General features: G+C 34.3%; 1 protein-coding gene across 3 annotated transcripts in view; it reads right to left on the reverse strand.

Moving 5' to 3' along the window:
- The window catches only part of LOC141456711 (zinc finger protein rotund-like), a 601,670-nt gene that overhangs the window by 505,349 nt on the left and 75,035 nt on the right, over positions 1–21,286 (reverse strand). The window contains exon 1 of one of the 3 annotated variants that reach the window (XM_074132933.1): positions 7,428–8,332. The exons of the other annotated variants lie outside the window; for them this stretch is intronic. The gene's annotated coding sequence lies outside the window, so the exon portion shown is untranslated. Of the gene's footprint in view, positions 1–7,427; positions 8,333–21,286 lie in introns of those variants that run through there. 3 annotated transcript variants of the gene reach the window in all.

Below are 21,286 nucleotides of genomic sequence, written 5' to 3' on the forward strand. Positions count from 1 at the left end.
AAGAAGTTGAAAGTCTCTCCTTTCTCTGGTAAGAAAAGTGCAGCAGAAAAACTGAGAGCCCAAACCACTTAAAACCATTTGATCCAGCCAAGTAAACAGTTGGTTAACTTAGAAATCATCTGAAATCAACTTAGCTATAAGTTAACCAGATGTCGCCATACTTTTTTTGATCATAGACCCCTATATAATTTTTCGAAATCTCCATCGACCATTGTATTACTGAAAAAGTAATTTTCAGTTAATTAAAATAAAACTATCTATTAGGTACCGTGTTTGTACATTTATTTTATGATTTTAAACATTTATTAAAGTAATTTTACATTGTGTAACAATAGTTTTATGAAAAACATCGCATTATTATTATTATTTTTTTTTTTTGCGCATCAACAGCTGAGGTTATTAGCGCCCGGAGCTTTTTCCAGTGCACTGCCGGCCTCCGGACAGTGTTCTCTCGTTACAGACAACACTGTCCATCACCGGACAGTGAGTTGTAAGAAGCTCCTAGGAAGAGAAAATCTAAGGGTCAGCTGCTGGATTCGAACCCGGGACCTCCGCGTGGGAGTCCAGTATGCTAACCTCATAGCTAATCCCTTCCCTCATTATTATTATTATTTTTAATCTCTTATTGAATTTACAACTGCAACAAGATTGTTGCAACAAGCAAATGTGGTAGATGATTAAAAAAAGATCATGTGAAAATATACGAGTGGAGAAGGCACCCAGCAGTGTCACTCCATTATCTTGGACATATGTATGCTCTTATGACAGTAGATCGCGAGGCCATCTTCTCTTCAATCTTCTTGGAGGATCGCCTGGTATTGCAGAAGAAGATATTTTTTCGATTAGAGGATTAGGATGAGTTGCTTTGGAAGAATTTGGAAATTTGAGAAAACGAGTTTTAGCGAGGTTAGATACATAGAAAAAAATATCTTAATGTTGAAATTTAAATTCCTTAATATTTATTAAATAATAAGTAATTATTTAAATAATAAGGCCCCCAATCGACCCCCAGGCTCAGATCAACCCCTACTTTTGTTAAATAAACCCATAGGGTCTATATAGACCACTTTGGCGACCTCTGAGTTAAGCACTTCCGTATATTGCGTAGAGTATTCGTTACAAGAGTAGCTAGCTTTCCAGAACCAAACTACGATGTCTAAATCTTAAACTACGATTTATAGTACTAACTGATTAAAATAATTGATTCAAATTCGCATTTAAAATATACTGAAATCAAATGAAACTATCTTAAATTTATAAATCAATCATTATCTGCTGATATCAAGATCTATTCATAAGCAATGTGAAATTTTTCAAGATATTTCAAAACGGCTCTGTTAATTAAGCAAGCAATTATTTATTACAGTATTTAAAAATAAAAATGAGAACGGTAATTCTTCATAAAAACTAAAAACCATAAAATATGCCCACAAAAAGAAGAAAATATTTAAAGAGTATTTTAACGGAAATTTCGTGATAAATGATTTATGAAACAAATTAATGATTAACTAAAAGTCGGTAGAAGTTCGAAGCAAAAATAGAAAGCCGATACCAAAGAAGAAGTGAATTAGTAGACGGAAAGAAATTAACTAAGATTAAAAAAAAAATTATAATCACACACGCGAAGTTATAAACTTTTAGATTTTTATAGCTTTGATAGAGGCCACTACGGTAAGATAAGTTGATTATACTAAGGTTTTAAATTTAAAGATAATATTTTTAGAGAATAATTATCTAAACTGGTAAAAAAGAGAGAATAGACAGTGTAGGTTAAGGAACTTCTGTAACAAATCATTTAACTTCTGAGCTATAAACCGCAAATGGAAAGGCCTATATTACTGAAGTCTTTAATACAGTACATAATCTCATATTTTGAAAATATATACAACAAAATATCTTATTTATTTATTTTCATTAAAACACAGTGTGCTCACCTAGTTAAGACAGTCTCTACCGGATGTAGAGTCAAAACAATCCTATTTCCATTGAAAATGTTAAGATTATATGTAAAGTTCTATCAGGCAGATTTGGGGATTCAAGGTTATTAACAGTTTACAGGTTTTAGGTGTTCCTACATGAACTCGATTAAAAAAAATTGGTCGACCATAAACAAAATTTGAATAAAACTCTACGAACGAGGCCTAGCCTCTCGCGAACCGTTTTTCAGTTTTGGATTTGTTCGTATTTATTTCCAAAATCTCGTATCTAATGCCATAATAGCTCTTACTTGAGGTTCCAGTGTTTGTTACAAATTTCAATTATTGTTTTGAATTCAGTTTAATTAATTCTTTGTAAAACATACTTTATCTTACATCTACTTTATTTTTTATCAAGCTTCAATAAGTTTTTATTGCATTAAGCCAAATATATATATTTAAAAAATAACCTCTCTTCCAAAAATAACCTAAAAGTATGTCAAGTCTCTGAAAAATTTTAGCATTTTTCTAACAGTGTCTTGGGTCGAAAAAGTGCACTTGAAAAATAGAAATACGGAGGTTTAAACAGCGTAACTTCAGGTGGGAATTAGACTGCGAAATTCCATAAACATTTGAGCATAAACATGCAGCCTAAATGTCAACCATTAATGTTGACGATGCTGGATACTGATAAGATTTGAATAAATAATCGCACATAATTCATTCTTTGTTTTTTTTAAAAAAAACTAAAAGCTACAAACTTTTCTCAGCCTTAGTTTTTGCGAAAGATTTAATATTGGAACTACTGTTGATCTGGAGAAAGGAAAACTAGAACGAAGCAAAATAGGGATCGGTTTGATCCAAGGTGAAAACCAAGAGCATGGTAGTCCTCAAGAGTAATCACACGAACAGATGGATTTAAAAATATGAATGCTTATGTCAGAAAGAATGTCAACCGACTGAAAGCTGAAGTATTCAGCAAGAAGCTTCTCAATTAGGAACCTTCAATAGGATCAAGAAGATTGATGATGGACTTGAGATGTCTGCAGGAAATATTAAACCGTCAAATTGATAGCTCGAACATGCGTCAGTATTTTCACGGTGTCCTGTTTATTCGCACAACCATTCTTCGGAACAGCGAAGTCATTTTGAGAATGGAATAATTCATTGATAGTCATGTGATGCTGATTCCCACTCAAATATTGGTAAGTTTAAGAGTAGACAGTTACATTAATGACTGACAATCGACAATTTTGGTGAATTGTCGTTGTTAATTGTAATGTTTAAAATCAAATAAAAAAGATAATTAGGAGAGATAAAATAGAGCAGGCGGATTCCTTTAAGTACCATGGTGTAATCGGCCATGAAATATTTATCCCTGTAGCCTACCTACCATGCTGAATCGAAGTCCATTAAAGAATCAAACAAAAGCCAACTACAAGCAAAGCGAAGTGCAAAACCTGGGGAAAGATAGAGGAGAACAACTTGGACCATGTAACCACCAGATCTTGTTCTAAAAGAATTGGATGGTTCAGATGGAATCAGAAGTTGAGTTTGAGTAAATCTTCTGGGTGGAGAAGTCTCGTCAAAGCTTTTTGGGCGAAAGCTACAGCGAAGCGTTCCGAAGGAAGAAGGAGAGAATCTCTAGAGAAGATAAGATTATAAGACGTAAATCCTAGATGTTTCTTTTGTTAAGGCATCATAGATAAGTAGGTGATTAAGAAGTGTAACTCTGTTCGGCCAAATTTGGGTAGATTATATTTGTCTCTTTTAGAAAGAACTGTACATTGCATTACTAAAGAATAAACTTTATTACTATTACGAGCTAATCAACTTAGTAATAAAACTGTATCATTAAAAACATTTCTTACAATAATTTAAAAAAATGTTAAAACACATTTTTCTTGAATTTGCCATTAACAAAAGGATCAGTTCTCCCTCCCTAAAGGAATAAAAAGGGACCAAAAGAAATAAAAAAAGACAATGTGTGTGACCGTTATCATTGTGACTGGACATTGAGTGGCTAAGCTGGAGTAGACAGATGACCTTGGAGGAGTTACAAGCTAACCACAAAATAAAACCTCTCATGATTCTTATTTTTAGCCTTAATAACTAACAAGGACAATTTTGTGTTTTTTTTTTTTTTACGAATTTCTCTAAAATTGTGCAACAAACGAAAACATTGTCATTTATCCAGTTTTGATTAGAACGAACTAACAAAAACGCAAACCATTTAAAGAATTCTTTAAATTAACAACAACACAATAATTAAGCTCTGAAATTTAAAAAACAAACAGTACAAGCTGCTTCAAAAAGTTCAATCAAACTGATCCAAACTTTTCCGTACAAACAAATCTACAAGTTCGTCCAAAATTGTAAAGATCACTGTTTAAAATGACATAAATGAAGCTTATTCAAAGTAATATACTATTTTTCTCTGATTTTATGGTAACAAAGTTGGCCAAATATTTAATCTTTATTCAATGAATACCCATTTTAAGTAGCAAAGTACGTGCATTGAGGACGTGGTTCACTTTCTTGGTGATTGCTCAATTCTTTCTGAAATCCGGAGACTCTATTTCGGACGTTCAGTACTTACGAGAGAACAACTGATTTCTTTCCTAAATGGAACGCGAAATTGTCAACCTCTTATTAAATATGCTCGCCATGCCTGGTCTTATCGTTATCAGCTGGTTCAGGAGTTTAATTATTAATTTATAATTCTGTTATATATTGGCTATTTTGTTTTATTTTTATTTCTAGGTCGGTCATATTTTTTGTTTATTATTACTATTATTATTTTTTGGTTTATTTGTTTTTCTTTTCTCTTTGTATTATAGTAACATCGACTCCGGCTGACGGATTTTCCAAGCCGTACAATATTTTCATTTTGTAATTTGTAATTTATATTTCATATGAAGAATAAATATTTTTTTTTTTTTTTGTTTTTTTTTTGTTTTTTTGGCGCATCAACAGCTGAGGTCATTAGCGCCCGGAGCTTTTTTCAGTGCACTGCCGGCCTCCGGACAGTGTTCTCTCGTTACAGACAACACTGTCCATCACCGGACAGTGAGCTGTAAGAAGCTCCTAGGAAGAGAAAATCTAAGGGTCAGCTGCTGGATTCGAACCCGGGACCTCCGCATGGGAGTCCAGTATGCTAACCTCATAGCTAATCCCTTCCCTAATAAATAATATTATTATTATTAATATTTTAATGATTTAAGGCGCGTCAACATCTAAGGTTATTGGCGCCCGGAGCTATTTTCAGTGCACTGCCGGCCTTCGGACAGTATTCTCTCTTTACAGACACCACTGTCCATCACCGGACAGTGAGCTGTAAGAAGCTCCTAGGAAGAGAAAATCTAAGAGTCAGCAGCTGGATTCGAACCCAGAACCTCCGCGTGGGAGTCCAGTACGCTCCGCATAGCTAATCCCTTCCCTATTATTTTTATTATTATTAAGTAGCAAAGTACTCTACTAAGTCTTGAAACTGTTTAAAGTTTAGTAACAAAGTGTACGGATGAATTCTTTCCTCAAATAGCGATTTCTCAATCAAATTTGAGGAAAACTGTACCATTAGAACCAACATTTTCATCACCATAACATCAGGAAGAAATAAAATTTGCGTTAACAATAATAAAAACCATAAAAATTAATTCTTAAAAAAAAAAGGGAAAAGATAACAATAATTCCACAGTTATTTCATAAATGAATAAAAATAAATTAAAGACAAAATATGAATGAAATATTTTTAATTCATAAATACAATAGAGAGAGAAGGTGTATTAAAATATACGCGAGGAAATACTATACACAGTGTGGTGTAGGCAATGTTTATAAACAATGAAGTATGGTAGTGACCCAAGGGTATTGTTGATTTGACTCTAGTTTTTTTTTTTTTTTTCTGCGGGTATTTCTATGTCAGAGGTGATTTTATTTTTATATTTATAAGAGGTAGCTATTTGATTAATGGTATTCAAGGCGAAGATTTGAGGTGGAACCTGCCTGGACGGGAGGAGACAACGAAAAAATTAAAAATTGAAAGATAAAAGGTAAATCGACCAAAACAGGAGGTGTACGGCAGCCAAACTTGGAGACGAATGAAGTGAGGTAAGCTTAGTTTTTTTTCGGCAATGGAGGCGGCCACCAAGAGTGTAGTCAGAGGGCTATAGAAGTGGAGTAACATCGATCGGGTTCACTTCTAAAACACAATGAGGCACTGAGGAGAAACACGACGGCTCTGCCACGAGTTTCCAGTTTTTTAATACGTTAAACAACCTTCGTCAAAGCTTTAAAGTTGTAAGCTTTTTAGATTTAGTTTATCTACTTTAATTTTTAAAGAAACATCACGGAAATTGATGATGCATTTTAGTTTGATTTCATTTAAATATTTCTAGCATTTTTTGTTAGCAGAATCGTTGTTCAAGAAAATCGTAGTTTCTATATTACTGTGCCTTCATACAATTGAATAAAATAAATAAAAAGATGGATGCTTTCTAACCAAACAAATCAATTTAATTTGAGTTCTCAATAAATGCAAATAAGACATTAAATTAGTTCACTTAAACCTAGACACAATTGAAAAGTCACTGAGAAAGATAATACCAAATTTCGTTTATAAATAGGCAGAAAATGGAATATTGAAATATCTAAAAATGTTTGCATATCAATCAAAGCCAATCTTTAACAATTTCTTATAATCATAATGGTTATTCCAATTCTTCTTACAAAATTCTTCTTGAGTTTGAATCAATCAAATTGTACTTTGTTTTGAGCTGTATATTTATAAATTTTAACTTTACTACAAATCAGTTTAAATTCAGTACAATAACTGTGAAAATTTCTCAAAAGATCATTACATTATTAGCTTTAGATTTAATAATTATCTTAATCGAAATCCAAGTTGAAGTGCTTGCTCGAAACTGGTATCTTAATGGTATATCCAACTGAATGGTCTTTCCCAGACTCTAATACTAAAGAAAAATTCAGATTCTTTCAAGGCCCAAGGTGCAAAGAAAGAATGCGCTCAAAAAATTTGGAAGTAATTCAGCTAAGAAACGTTCGATGACGCGAATTAAAGAAAATTATTTAATAAATAATATAAATGTATTTATCCGAATGATAATATTTCCGTTAATACATGATTTAGCGTAATTGTGCCGTGAAGGGTTAACAATGTAATAGTTTTAAGAAAGAATAAAATCCTAATAAATGGTACAATAAGGGAAGAAGATGGTATATGGAAGGAGGAGTATGTGGGAGCAGAAGCGGGAGCAGTAGGGGTAAATAAACAACGCACGTGGTCTTAAGATACATATAGAAGGTTACAGTTTAAGAAAAGGGTTCAAGTCATGCTCCTTAGACCCATGGATTCCCTTTATATTTATATATATATATATATACCCCCACTCTCAACACAAAGCATACAACTAAGGGAGCACATAGTACGCAACTCACTGCACATACCTGTCTGTGCACATAGTATATATATATAACTGCAAGTATACGTACCTCTTAGAGATAGTCGGTGATATTAATTCGCACAAATAATATTTCCCAGGTTTATCATTTAATAATTAAACTTTATCTGTAAACACTTTTATTTGCACATAATTATTATTAAAATTTGTAGTCATAATTGTCATTATTATTATTTATTTAAAGGAAAACACAGCCGATCACTTTTTTATTTTTGGTTATCAATTTTTCTCTCTTATCTTATCGAGTTCCAAAATATTTTTAGAAAAATTTGAGAAATGACACAGATCTCTGTTTTTAATTTTTTTGGGTGTTTGTAAATGTTATTTTTATTGTTTTTGCTTTTTTTTTTTAAATTGTTTTGTGATTCTAAAGAGTAACACTTGGGCTCTCCTTAACACATGGAAGAATGTAGAGGTTGTTGGCTCGCGCCGCGGCTAGAGTGTCAGAGCATCGGTGGGTTAACGCGCGAGCGATAGCTGTACTAGAAGCGTTAGACGGATGGGGCGAACGACGGCCAACGGGACACATAGGAGAAAAAAGCGAAAGAGTGGAAGGGAGAGTTAGAAAAAGGTTTTTCGTCCGCCCCACGCTAGATGGCACTAGTCGTATAACGTTGCCACCACCTCTCGCCGCCTCCAATGTGGAGGCAGGGTGCTGCCGCCTCCTGTCTCGTCTACTATTACCCAACCCGCTCGCCCAATGTACGGTAATACCTACCCTACTACCCTTTTACATCTATAATACACAAACACATGCAAACAGTAGTGGTGAATACGGAGCCAAGCGAGATAGTGTGTGCGTAACTAGACAGAGAGCGAAAAAAGATCGATAAAAAAATTCCTGCGCTGTTTTTTATAAAGCTGATGCTTCATTACCACCCCCTGGGCGCTGGGGGCCTGAAGCCCCCTCGCTGCTTTTTTGTACTGCCTCTCCCCCTATCGCTGTGGGGCAGTTATTTACTCCCGCCTACATGCGATTCTCTTGCCACTTCTCTCTTTCCAGCCACTTCTGCGCCACACGGCCTCTATATATATACACACAGAAAGCACCCTACTGCCACTCTTCTCGCTGCCAAAATAAAAATATTTGCTGCATCAAATGTAACTGCTTAAAAAAAAGAGTAAAAAATTAGTTATTAAAAAAAGCTAGAATCCTTCACAAAACACAAGAACATATATTTCTTAAAGTAACAACTTTCAGAACTTTAAAATTGGGGTCACAGAAATACAAACTAGGTGCAAGAATTAATAGTAAAACTCGGAGGAGAATAACGTTCTGTTAGAAGGAAGAAGAAGATGACAAGCTGGCTGACAAGAAATCAAGGTAGACATGGCCACACCCTACTAAAAATCACAATTTAATTGTTTGTCTACAAAAAAGTTTTAATTTGTTGCATTAAAAATACTATAATTAACGAGATATATAAGGACTTTAAAGGTCATCAGTTAGCTTCTTTTGGAAAAAAAATCGATAGATTTAGCCTATTTAACTAACTTACCGGACAAAAAAAATAACAAATTGAAGCCTTAATTCTGTCTCAAATGTTGATTAGTTAATGAAACAACTAATCTTAAATTAAGTTAGCGATAATTACACCCTCCTATTCTGCAGATGAGTCCCCCAAATTAAGGTCATCAGGCACCCCCAAGGGAGGATGAAAATCCAAGAATTTAAAGTATTACTTATTATCTGTCTTAGCCAGGATATTTATCCTTAACCGATATTGGACTTCCATACATCGTGGACTAAAGTCTGCAACTGGTTGGGGATACAATAAAACTGCGCGCTATTTAAAGTTACTGTGGTTCTAATCACATTTCCAATTACTTATTAGTTAATTCAACTTAATATATAAAATAACGCTAATTATTTTTTATAATAAACAATGTACGCGCATCTTAAAGGTCAGATTAGAGTACTAACATTTATTGTCGTAATCAGCACCGTAACTTCAAGCCTAGAATTTGAATAATAATTTTGGCCAACCACTCCTCAGACAGGAAACTAGAACTCCGCAAAATTGTCTTATCAAGCTGCCATCTTTCCTTTTACGTTAACACAATATCCTAATGCTCGTCTCCTCTCATTTCATTTTCTTCGATGATGCTGATGATTTGGTGATGATCGCTGATAACCCGACTGGTCTGCAGAGGAATATAAATATTCTTGGTAAATATTGCCAACAATGGAGTTTAAATGAAAAATTTGGATAAAACTAAGATTGTAGTTTTTAGAAAGAGGGGCAGATTGAGTTCCGTTGAAAAATGGAGATTCAACGGTGTTCCAATTGATATAACGAATACTTACAAATATCTGGGTGTTACTCTGTCACCTCGTCATTCTTATATTAACCATTTCAAAGATAGGGTTTCAGCAGCAAAACTTGGCCTCAATAGACTGTGGAACAATTTCTTTTCATTGAATGACGTACCGCTGAATGCTAAATATCGTGTATTACGTTCAGTAACGTGTTACGCTGCTCAGGTTTGGGGCTATTAGCGGTTTGAGATATTGGAAAGATATCAGAGATATTTCCTTAAAAAATTGTTTGCACTTCCTTCAACAGCACCAGCTTTCATCTTAAACATAGAAACCGAAATAGATCCAGTTTACATTTACACTCTGCGCCTGCATTTCAAATTTTGTTTCAAAATCTTGTCAGCAAATGATAACCGCCTCTCGAAAATTGTTGCTGATGAAATAGTAAATAAAAACCTGCTCTGGTTCAGAGATTGGTCCAACCTCGCCCAAAAGTACTCACTTAGGTTTGATTTTACGCGTGATAACCTGTCAGGGTGGGAGACTAATTTTTTTGAACTGTTGCGTAGGATGAGAGAGGCTAGTCTTGGAGGAGTCTGTAGGGCGCGCTATGAACTCCGAGCGTTTTATCCTTTATAGGACACTGCTTGAGACTAAAGGAAGGCTTGGTATCTTTAAAGTTGGCTCTACCACTCAGTTGGGCATGTCAAGTCTGAGATGGTGGTTTAAAATTAGAGCTGAACACCCAGATAACACCCAGATATTTGTAAGTATTCGTTATATCAATTGGAACACCGTTGAATCTCCATTTTTCAACGGAACTCAAGTTTCTTTATTTAAACTATGTGCCATGGATTGACAGAGCTGCCCAAAAAGAGAAGTGTTCATTGTGCAATTTGAATAGTAGGGAGGACTTGTACCACTTCCTCTGCGAGTGCCCAATCCTTTCGGAATTTAGACTGAGATGTCTCGGTGTGAAATTCTTAGGTGCTCAATATGTCATTGATGCTTTGAGGGATCAGCATATTTGCAGTAATTTGATTAGCTATGCCAGGCAGGCTTGGAGCTATAAATATAGTCTCATTAAAGAGTTTAATTATTAATTTTTTTTTTATGATTTAAGGCGCGTCAACATCTAAGGTTATTGGCGCCCGGAGCTTTTTTCAGTGCACTGCCGGCCTTCGGACTGTGTTCTCTCGTTACAGACAACACTGTCCATCACCGGACAGTGAGCTGTAAGAAGCTCCTAGGAAGAGAAAATCTAAGGGTCAGCAGCTGGATTCGAACCCGGGACCTCCGCGTGGGAGTCCAGTACGCTAACCGCTTGTGTTTTTTAATTTTCAATCACAGTGTATTATTTTATTTTATTATTTTATTGTTCTATTATTTTATTTATTGTTGTATTATTTTTTTTTATTTGTGCCATTAAGTTTATTTTCTTTTTATCTAGTAACCAAACTCTGGCAGACGGCGTTAGCCATGCCTTTTGTACATTGTTTATGATTTAATGTATTATATTTTTCTTAAATAAATGTATATTATTATTATTATTATTATTATTATATCCTAATGCTCGTCTCCTCTCATTTCATTTTCTTTGGTGAACAACATGCTAACTAAATATAATTTAAAAAAAAAACAAAAAAGAATAAGAAATATTTACAATTCGACCAAATTCACAGTTCCAGACGCTTGCCAGACACTCAGGTGGTGCTTAAGATTTTTCTAATAATGTATTTATGGTCACTTAATTCCAGCAGTTATAGTTTATTTTCCACAAGAAATTGAAGTTATGCAATGAAGATCTTATGCCAAATTTCAGTCGCATCAGAACAACACCGGATCAATTTAAATCATTCCAAAAGAAAACAAATATATTTACACAAACAAGTCTGTGTTTTAAAATATAATGTATGATAATTGAAAGTTCAACACTAAATGATAAAATTACATCTCAAATTAATTCTAATATCTTCTAATCTTGCTCAAATAATTTGTTCAAATTAATCTCCGTGTTTTATCCAGATTAATAACAGTTACATCAGAGGCTAAGAGATAACAGATCAAAGTAATTTGTTTTTTAACATCAAAATAACATTTAACATATCCATATTTATTACGTCACTACAACATGCTTTTTTTTCATATTCTTTTTCAAAATAGCAACACTTGAATGCGTTTTTTAATGGTTTCTTAAAATACTTTCTCTTTGTCGTAAAAAATGATATTAATACCAGTAAATCAGACAGAAATATACAACTACAAAGCAAAATAAAATAATTAAAATTTTGAAACTTAATTTTTGCATTAAACTTCGCGAGAAGTAATTAAGTAATAGTGATGGAAGAATATTACAATATGCATTCAGAGTTCACTGAAGTTCTCTTTCTAAACAAGAATTTCAAATTCAAAATTTGAATCATTAAACCTCGAAAATAGCTCTTAATTTCTTTTATATTAAATAGTGCATTTGAAAGTGCATTCACCTTTTTTCCAAAGAGCCGTTTACTGATAAGATTAGCATATCGAAATACAAATGCTGACTGTACTGCTACTGGTGCGCAACTCATTGCACTAAAGCCACGGACAGAAAATACTTGGGCTGAAAGGCAAACGGAAGAAGAATTTTAAATTTCCGATCAAATTCGCTATCAATTGTTTATAATTTTTGACCAATCAGTTGTTTTCAGAATATCTTAGTTCTGGAAGTACGAATTGTTAGAGGGTAAAATCTTTATCTTAAACGAATCGCCTATCAGCATCCAGGAGGCTAATGACGCCAAGAGCATCTCATAACTAGGTTATGATCATCTACGTCGCTGAAACACTGTCTATCCTTGAACCAGGAACCTTCAACTTGTGAACCATCCAAGCTAACCCTGAGCTAATCTCTTCCTTGCTATTTAGTAAAGTAATTAGAATTACTAATTCTTAGGTACGTGGCGATGAATCCGCCTATGCTCAGTATATGAAATGACTGTGACAGTCACGAAAAGCAGATCATTAAAAATTAAAGATTCCCTAAATCCACAGCTTATTCTGGTCTGGAAATCCTTGGATTATATGGCTTGATTTGCAATGTAAACATTGGGTTTTCTTTTGGTTGCCCTATCACTTAATAGTCTAAAATCATTGACGTGGAAAATTTGGATATATAATTTGTGAAAATAGATGCAGGAAGGTCTATAAATACCAACTTACAGTTAATAATTTGCAATTAGGGAACCAAATATTCCACAAAAATATTTTTGTATCAATTACAGGGTAGATTTTGACTTAGTCTGTAATTATGTGCAAAAACTATAAATACTATCACTGAAATACGATACCCAAATTTTCATTTTAAAGCTAGCCTCATCAAAGATAGTAATGATTAAAGCTGGTTTTGCTTTCTACGGATTATTTGTAAATGTCTCACAGATACAAATAATTGAAGTTTAAACAGATAATCTGCATTGCTGTGTTAAAAGTTTAATTTGTTTCTAGTGTAAATTCCAGCTGATGAAGCTAACTAACAATCATTTACTTTTCTCAATTCAGAATTTTAAATAAAAAAATAAAGAGTTTTAACTTTTTCTTTTAGCCAACTGGACAGCACTACCGACTAGTTTAACTGAGGTTTAAATTTAATTTTCTAAAAACACTTTCCCCAACTAATCGAGAGAGTAAACATTCTTTAAAACTGTAAAGTTAGAATCCTGTTCGAGACCAACTTCTGATGCTAGATTTGATTAAGAGTGTACAACCTTTTAAAATCTTTTAAAATGTAAGAACTTGCTTTAAACATTTTCAGTAGTGTAACAGATCAAAGTATCAGGATTTGCTATAACTACTTATCATTGAAAAACCAAAATAAATCGTCAGCAATTGTTATTTAAATAAACATACAATAAATCATCCGTAAAAGGATGATTCAGGAAAGCTGGTGAATTCAGTGGGAAATGACTACTCTTCAGAGTAGCTGAATACGCTGAGTTGGGTTTCCGCAAAGGTTCATGCATGCATCAAGAGGTTATCATCGGAGATTCCAAAAAAGGATTCCTGAATTGAATCGTAGAATTAAATGTGAAATTGACACAATTTCTTCGTTTTGTTCAAAGTCAATATTTTAATTCGATAATTGGCGATTGCCTTCTATAGTTATTAATAGTTACATCGTTGAGAAATATGAAGATAGATAGAAGTGAAGACTAGATTAGGTTCGTAATATTAGTCAGCTTGACTAATGCGTAAAAGAAGTAAAATTTTATAGAAAAAGACTACAAGTTTTTTCTAAACGAAGACAAATGCAAACAGATTACATTCACCTTACGTAGACAAACTTGTCCCCCACTACTTATACACAACAGAGAAATACCGACCTCCACATAAGTACGCTACCTAGGACTGTATTTAGACAGTCGACTTACATGGAACCCACACATTAGACTGAAAAGACAAGAACTCAATAGACGAAGACAACTATGAAGACTGCTAGGCCGGAGATCAGCCATGAACGTACAGAACAAACTGATTCTATACAAGACCACTACTAAGACCCATCTGGACCTACGGAGCTGTGGGGCTCTGCGAAACCATCCAGCTTCCAAAGAATCCTTCCAATCCTTTCAATCTAAAGGCATATCGTCAATGTATCCAATTTAACCCTCCATACAGACCTCAATATACCTTTTGTCAAAGACCTAATCCATTCTCGCTTCCTTAATTTCCATAATAGCCTAACCATACATCCTAATCCCACAGCCCGAGCCTTATCCACAACAACCCATCCTGACAGTCCTCCAAGACGTCTGAAAAGACGTTGGCCCCGTGACCTTTTACCAATTTCCTAAACTTCCTTCCAACCTTCCAGCAGAGTTCCAGCATTGGCTGGCCCCCTCTCAGCATGCCTTCCCGATTGTGGCGCTGGATCCACCAGGATTCAGCCTACAATTTGTGCCTAACTCAATTAAGAGCATATTTACTTTATGCATATGTTAAATGTGCAGGTCGTAAATAAATAAATGAATAAAAAAAATTTATTGATAACATATTGCACGTCCATCTTCTCAGCAGCCTTGTTTCAGTGCACCGCCGAACTCTGGGAGGTTACAAACAAGAGTTCCACATTCCAGTGTATATCTGGTGGACAATGAGCTGTAAGAAGCTCCTAAGAAAAGAGCAGGTAAGGGCTGGTCGCTGGACTATAATTCCGAATTCTTCACGAAAGATATTGTTTTCATGTTTAGCCCAAATTTTGCTTTATACTACTATCTAACATTTAAACAATGAAGCGAACGGAAATGAATACCAAAAAGAAACTACGAAAAACATGTGTAAGATTCTGGTGAAAATACGATCCCGAATAATTCATCCAAAGCAATGGTTTACTATATATATATTGTCCATTCACTTTTAATTACTTCAAAGAAGAATTTTAACAATAAATTTCTTTAATAAACAGACAAATTTCTAAAAAAATTGATCACTCCTGTACAGATTGATATAAAAACAGCATCCCAACTGACCCAAAACAACAAAAAAAATTAAATAAATGTTTATACAGATGAAATAAAAAGGGACATTGACCTCTCGAGTGTATGAGAATTATAAGTGCGCAAGTCTTGGGACAGGTTGGGACAGGTCAGCAAGAAATGAGTCTAGAACACCCTTCTTGTATAGCCCCATGCTGGACCGCCCCTTTGTATAACACCACTGTCTTACAAGTTGAACATGGACGGAGACGGAATTGGGCCAGCAGAGGCAAGTGGAGAATCCGACCCTATATTTATTTTTATATTTAGATCCTACTTCTTTTTTTTTTGTAGGTAAATAAACGAGGACTGTTGCAGAGTGAAAGAGAAAAACAATTCTAGCGAATCGTTACCACTCAGGAGTCTGTCTGGACCTTTTATTTTGAAAGTTTTTCGATCCTACTTCAAATTAATTAGAAGTTATGGAATTTCGTTCTACTTTATTTGTGTAGTATTATTGTAATTATGTTAAGGCAATTCGAGAAGTTCTCGAAGCTTAACCAAATTATCATTCAACTTCCCAGCTTATTCCACTTCTTTTGTAAGCCTTTCATCATTGTATCTCTGCAGAAATTTCTCTTAGTTTGACAAGATATCTAAAAAGTTCGCTGAAGAAGGTAAATGAGTCTCAGATTCCCTTGAGTATAATGTTCATGAATCCACAAATTGCAAATAAGACCTACGCTTGTGTCTAATCATTGAAGTTAACAGCGCAATTATAATTAATTATTATTGATCAACTGGTTATTATGAAGTTATGGATGCGAACGATTCTTGAAGTATAAATAAACTTTTTTTTTTTTAGAATAAATATTTATTATAATAAATATATGCATAAAATAAATATAGGAATGTAAATGTATTATACATTTCAACCTTCTAATCAAGTGAGGAAAGAGAAAAGTTAGGTGAGGAGGATTGGAATGCAGGGAAAAAAGGAGAGGAAAAACCTGCAGCTAGTGTAGAGAGTTAGAGTAGGATATGTTTTAGTCTTCTGTGTCTGTATGTTGTAGAAGAATCTGTAGGAGGCTATGTCGCGTCAGAGTGGATTAGAATGGCTGTCTAGGATGGAAAGGAGTTTGAGCAGACGATTTTTGGATCGTAGGAGTGTACCGGGGATAATGGACGCAGTCTCCGTGGAGTGAGTCAATCCTAGTGCGTCGTGGTGTGTCTGTTGTGAGTCTGAGAAATTTGTTCTGTGTTCTCCTGGAGTTTCTTGATGTTGCTACTACAAGTCCAGGCTCAAGGCGGAGTAGGCGTAGAGCAATATCGGCCTAATGACTACTTTGTAGAGAAGGAGTTTGTTAGTCACAGTCATTTTGGAGTCACATGAGAGAAGAGGAAATAACAGTCGTATAATCCAGTTTGCCTGCGTTTACTTTGTCCTGAACGTGCGTAGTGAAAGTCAAATTTGATGTCTAAAGTTAGCCCTAAGTACTTAACGTGGGTAGACCACGGAATGAGAGTGTTATTATATCTGATTTGTCGTTTAGAAGTGGATCTGCGTTTGGTGAAGAGTATAGCGTTAGTCTTGTCGTGGTTAATTTTAATTTTCTATTTGCTGCAGAATTTTGTTAGTCTGTCTATTGCAAGAGTAAGTCTGTTGGTGATGGTGTCCATTCTCCAAGATGACGTGTAAAAGGCCACGTGTATAAATAAACTGGGTAAAAACAATGAAGGTAAAGTTATTAAAACTAAAATAGGAAACTCATCTTTTTCTGTTTAAACTATTCAGTTGCCTTTATTTAAATTAAACAAAATCTTTGTACTCCATAAATCAAGATGTACTGAACACTTGATCCTTTCAAAGAACAGAAGGATGTTGCCAAAAAAAAACTCAAATTGACGGGCAACGGTCCTGACCCAACACACCAGCATACTAGATTATTAAATCCAAATTCTTTTATCATGCTAATTATCTTCTAAAAATAACTAGCAACGTGGTACAATCTCTTTTTCAAATGCTAATTGCACAATAAAAACAATAATCCCCCCGGAAATAAAACCAAATAATATCAATTCAAGGAACTGAATGCTCTAGAGCAAATAGGTAGTCATTTCCTGTGAAGTGCCAGTAATCTTTGTGGTTTGACTGATCATTATTAACATCCGTTCTATCTGTAGATGGGACCTGTCGCTGCATGAGAGGGCTCGTTATGTCTTACCAACACGTAGTATATCTTATTGGTCCCTTTTAACAAAAGTTACAAATATTTTTTACGATTCAGCTTCCCAAAAAAGCCATGGTATTTCTGACTTCCATATACAACGCAATTCTCCGAACAACCTACTTCCCCGTCTTGTGGAAGTATTCCGTAATCCGTCCTATCCCAAAACCTAAAAAACCTCATCAACATCCTTCGTCTTACCGTCCAATTAGTTTATTACCTGTACTAGGAAAAATTTTCGAAAAACTTCTTCTCAAACAAATCCTTCCTATCCTCGAAAACTCTCATGTGATCCCAGATCATCAGTTTGGATTTAGACGTAACCACTCTACTATTCAGCAATGTCATCGAGTAGTGGACATAATTGCATCCTCTCTTGAAAAGAAAGAATGTTGTTCAGGGGCTTTCCTTGATGTACAGCAGGCCTTCGATAGAGTATGGCACACTGGCCTCTTGTGGAAGCTTAATAATATTTTACCTGCCACGTTTTATTTAATCATAAAATCTTACTTGTCCGACAGATACTTTAGAGTGCAAATAGGATCTTCTTTCTCCCCACTTAAACATATCGACGCTGGAGTTCCACAGGGCAGCATTCTGGGTCCTATTCTCTACTCCATTTACACTTCAGACATACCAACAGATACTAACACTACACTTCTCACATACGCAGATGACACCGCCTTACTGTCCACTAATCATGATCCTGTACTTGCTCACAGAAATCTGCAGTCACATCTCTCCTCCTTAGAACAGTGGTTCAAGAGATGGGCTATTAAACTTAATGAAACCAAGTCTCAAAATATCACCTTTACTCTTCGTCGCATTACTCTTCCTCCAGTCATCTATAACCTAACACCTCTACCAGTAGTAAACGTTGCCCGCTACCTTGGGCTTTACTTAGACCGAAGACTTTCTTGGAACCCCCACACTAGACTTAAAAGAACAGAACTAAACAGACGCTATCGACTACTTAAAAGACTCTTAGACGATAGATCAAAACTCTCTCTGGACAACAAAAGAATGATTTATACTTCTATTTTGAAACCCATCTGGGCGTATGGAATAGAGCTGTGGGGTTCAACCAAACGCTCCAATCTTCAAAGGATTCAATCTCTACAATCTAAAATTCTTCGAACTATTGTAAACGCTCCTTTTTATGTCTCCAACTTGACTATACACACTGACCTTAACATTCCTTTTGTCACACAAGTCGCTAAAACAAGATACCGAAAACTCCACTTCAACCTGCTATCTCATATAAATCCTCTAGCTAAAAATCTTTCTTCTAGAACTCTTCCTGACAACCCGACAAGACGCCTTAAGAGACAGTGGCCTCGTGATCTCCTCTCAAGTGAAGAGAGCGACTAATAGCCTATTTTGGAGTGTTACCACTGGGTAACTTCTCCACTCGTATTCTTCTGTTATTTGTTGTTACTGTTATCACTGTTACTTATAGCGCCAACGCGCTGATTGTAGCACAAATAAACGCAAAAAAAAAAACGATTTAGCTTATCATTTAAAAGGCAATCGATTATTTTATGTTTCTTAAATAATTACATATAATTGTAACAAAACGAAGAATTACGCCAATAAAATGAGTGACTAAAAGTGTTAGTTTTCCTCATGGTTAGTCAGTTTCCGACTAGAAAAAACTTACATTTTTTAATAATTTCCCGAAAATAAATTAATCTCTTCAGGTAAAATTTAATTCTTTTATTAAATATTTGTTTTTAAGGTTACTTGAATCAATACTAATCTAACAAAATCTATTTTTTTTTACAGTTCTGTTCTAGCTGGCTTAAGTTACGCAATAAAAGTGAATAACCAAATAAATAAAATACAAAAAAAAATATATAGAAAGCACTCTCCAAAATCTCTTCCGCATTTCCACGAAGTTGGCTGTAAAATATTCCGGAACAAAAAAAAGAGGAATCGTATAATACAGACCATACCATTCATGCTTATAATAATGTTATATTGTAACTCACGCATTGTTAAAAAAAATGTGATATAACCGTGTTATAATTTTATAACCACACTTGCTTAGTATAGTAAGCATATAATAATTTTAAGAAAAGTTGAATTGTTAACCTAAACATAAAATGTAAAAAATTAAAACCCGTTTTTAGTTTGGGATAATTTAATTTGTTTAATCGTAGGCTTTTTAAGCGAATTTTTGAATAGTCAGTGAGTCTATCCGCTGTCGCCAAACCACCTAAAGTAATTTGTAAAAATACTTCGATGCTAAAAAGAACAATAGCATGTTATAATTATTCTTGCTGCAAAGTGAGGTTTTGCTGTAAATATCTGGTACATGGTCTCAATGAAATTCCTGAAGTATGAATTCTGGACACTCGATAGTCAAAAGCGCAAGACTTTTGATCGAATTGAAGTGAAATTTTGATGAATTGTGTTAGTGTCAAAATAATCTAAAATTAAGTAGAAATCAATTATTATTTCCACAGCTTTTTATTGGATATAAAATAGAAATGAACAACGTAAAATGTGGCGTATTTTGTAGGACTATCTTTTTCTTTTGGTCTAAACGAACTGTCCGTCTTAAATAAGATTTTACAATTATTTTCTGTACGATCACTTTAATATAGATTTATTTCTGTAACATATTTACAAGAAATTTAAAGTAATGGCTGTTTTTGGAGGGGCATTTTCAATTTTTAGAAGCTCTAATATTTGCAAAACACCTTGTATTTGAGCGGAAATGGGATTGGGACTTTTGGCCTCAGTACAGTTCCTTCCGATTGTTGATTAGGAGAGCTGATCGTATATGTAGATTATTAAGTAATTAATTTTTCTAGATGAAAAACCCTTATTTGGTTTTCTTCTTTAATTTTGAAACGTTTCTATTTTGTCTAAGTTTTTTTTTTTTTTTTTTTTTGGTTTCTTTTTTTGGCATTGGCTTCCGCCATACAGCCAGCATCGTCTAGGTGCTTATCACTAGAATATCACTCACTCTCCATTCTTACCTACAAATACATTCGCTTCACACATTCATCCCTCTACTATATACCGCTATTTACATAAACTACTGCTAATGGATGGAGCAGCACTCTGTGCTCCTGCCATCCTTCTCGCTTAACCAAAATTAAAATCACGTAATCCTTCTCTAAGCATTTTGTTCCATTCATTCTGATTCGGCTATAGCTTCTAAATACATTCATATTTCATTGCTAGCTCTAAGTTGTCAAAGAAGAGATAAATGAGACGTTTGAGATTGAAAGAAAGGATTTTATTTATTTAGAATAACAAAATACTATCGAAAAAGAAGTTTAATTATTTTGTAATTAATGCAAGCAATATCTAATATTGTTGTTGACTTCTTAGCGCGCTTCTTTGCCAATCATTGGACAAAGTTCTCTCATTATAGACATAATCCTGTCCAAATGTCCAGATGGCGCTACAAACTTAGAACAGTACAAACTATTTGGACCCATACTCTTGAACCCAGAAACCAGTAAGTTCTTGAGTATTTATTCTTTAGTCGTAATCATGACTAAATTGGTAAAAGGTTGAACGAAGAACTAGCTCTAATCCTCTAATCCTAATTATTGGTAATGACGACAGAATGTGGTGTACATGATTATTGTAATGAAATAAAAAAAAGTGTGTTTACTAAAAGCAAAAGAAGGAGTTCACCTCGACATTATCAGTTGTGCTGAATTGAACGAGATATGAAATATTAATAAAACATTCATGACTAATAACTTTCGTGATAAGATGGATACAAAGAAATATCTATGCTGGGGCAAAAATATATATTTTATTTATCATTTCTTTCGGTTTTAAAGAAAGGTAAGTAATTTTTATCTTGCAGTTAACCTCACATATCTAAATGATTAATATTCATTTAAAAATGGAAACAATTACCAAAATTGACTTAATGATTTACAATGAGAGGATCTGTAATTATAAGGTCTTCACGACAAAT

This window comes from Rhodnius prolixus, unplaced genomic scaffold (assembly GCF_049639745.1).
Source record: "Rhodnius prolixus isolate KJV_2025 unplaced genomic scaffold, Rpr scaffold_10, whole genome shotgun sequence".
Taxonomy (NCBI): Eukaryota; Metazoa; Arthropoda; class Insecta; order Hemiptera; family Reduviidae; genus Rhodnius; species Rhodnius prolixus.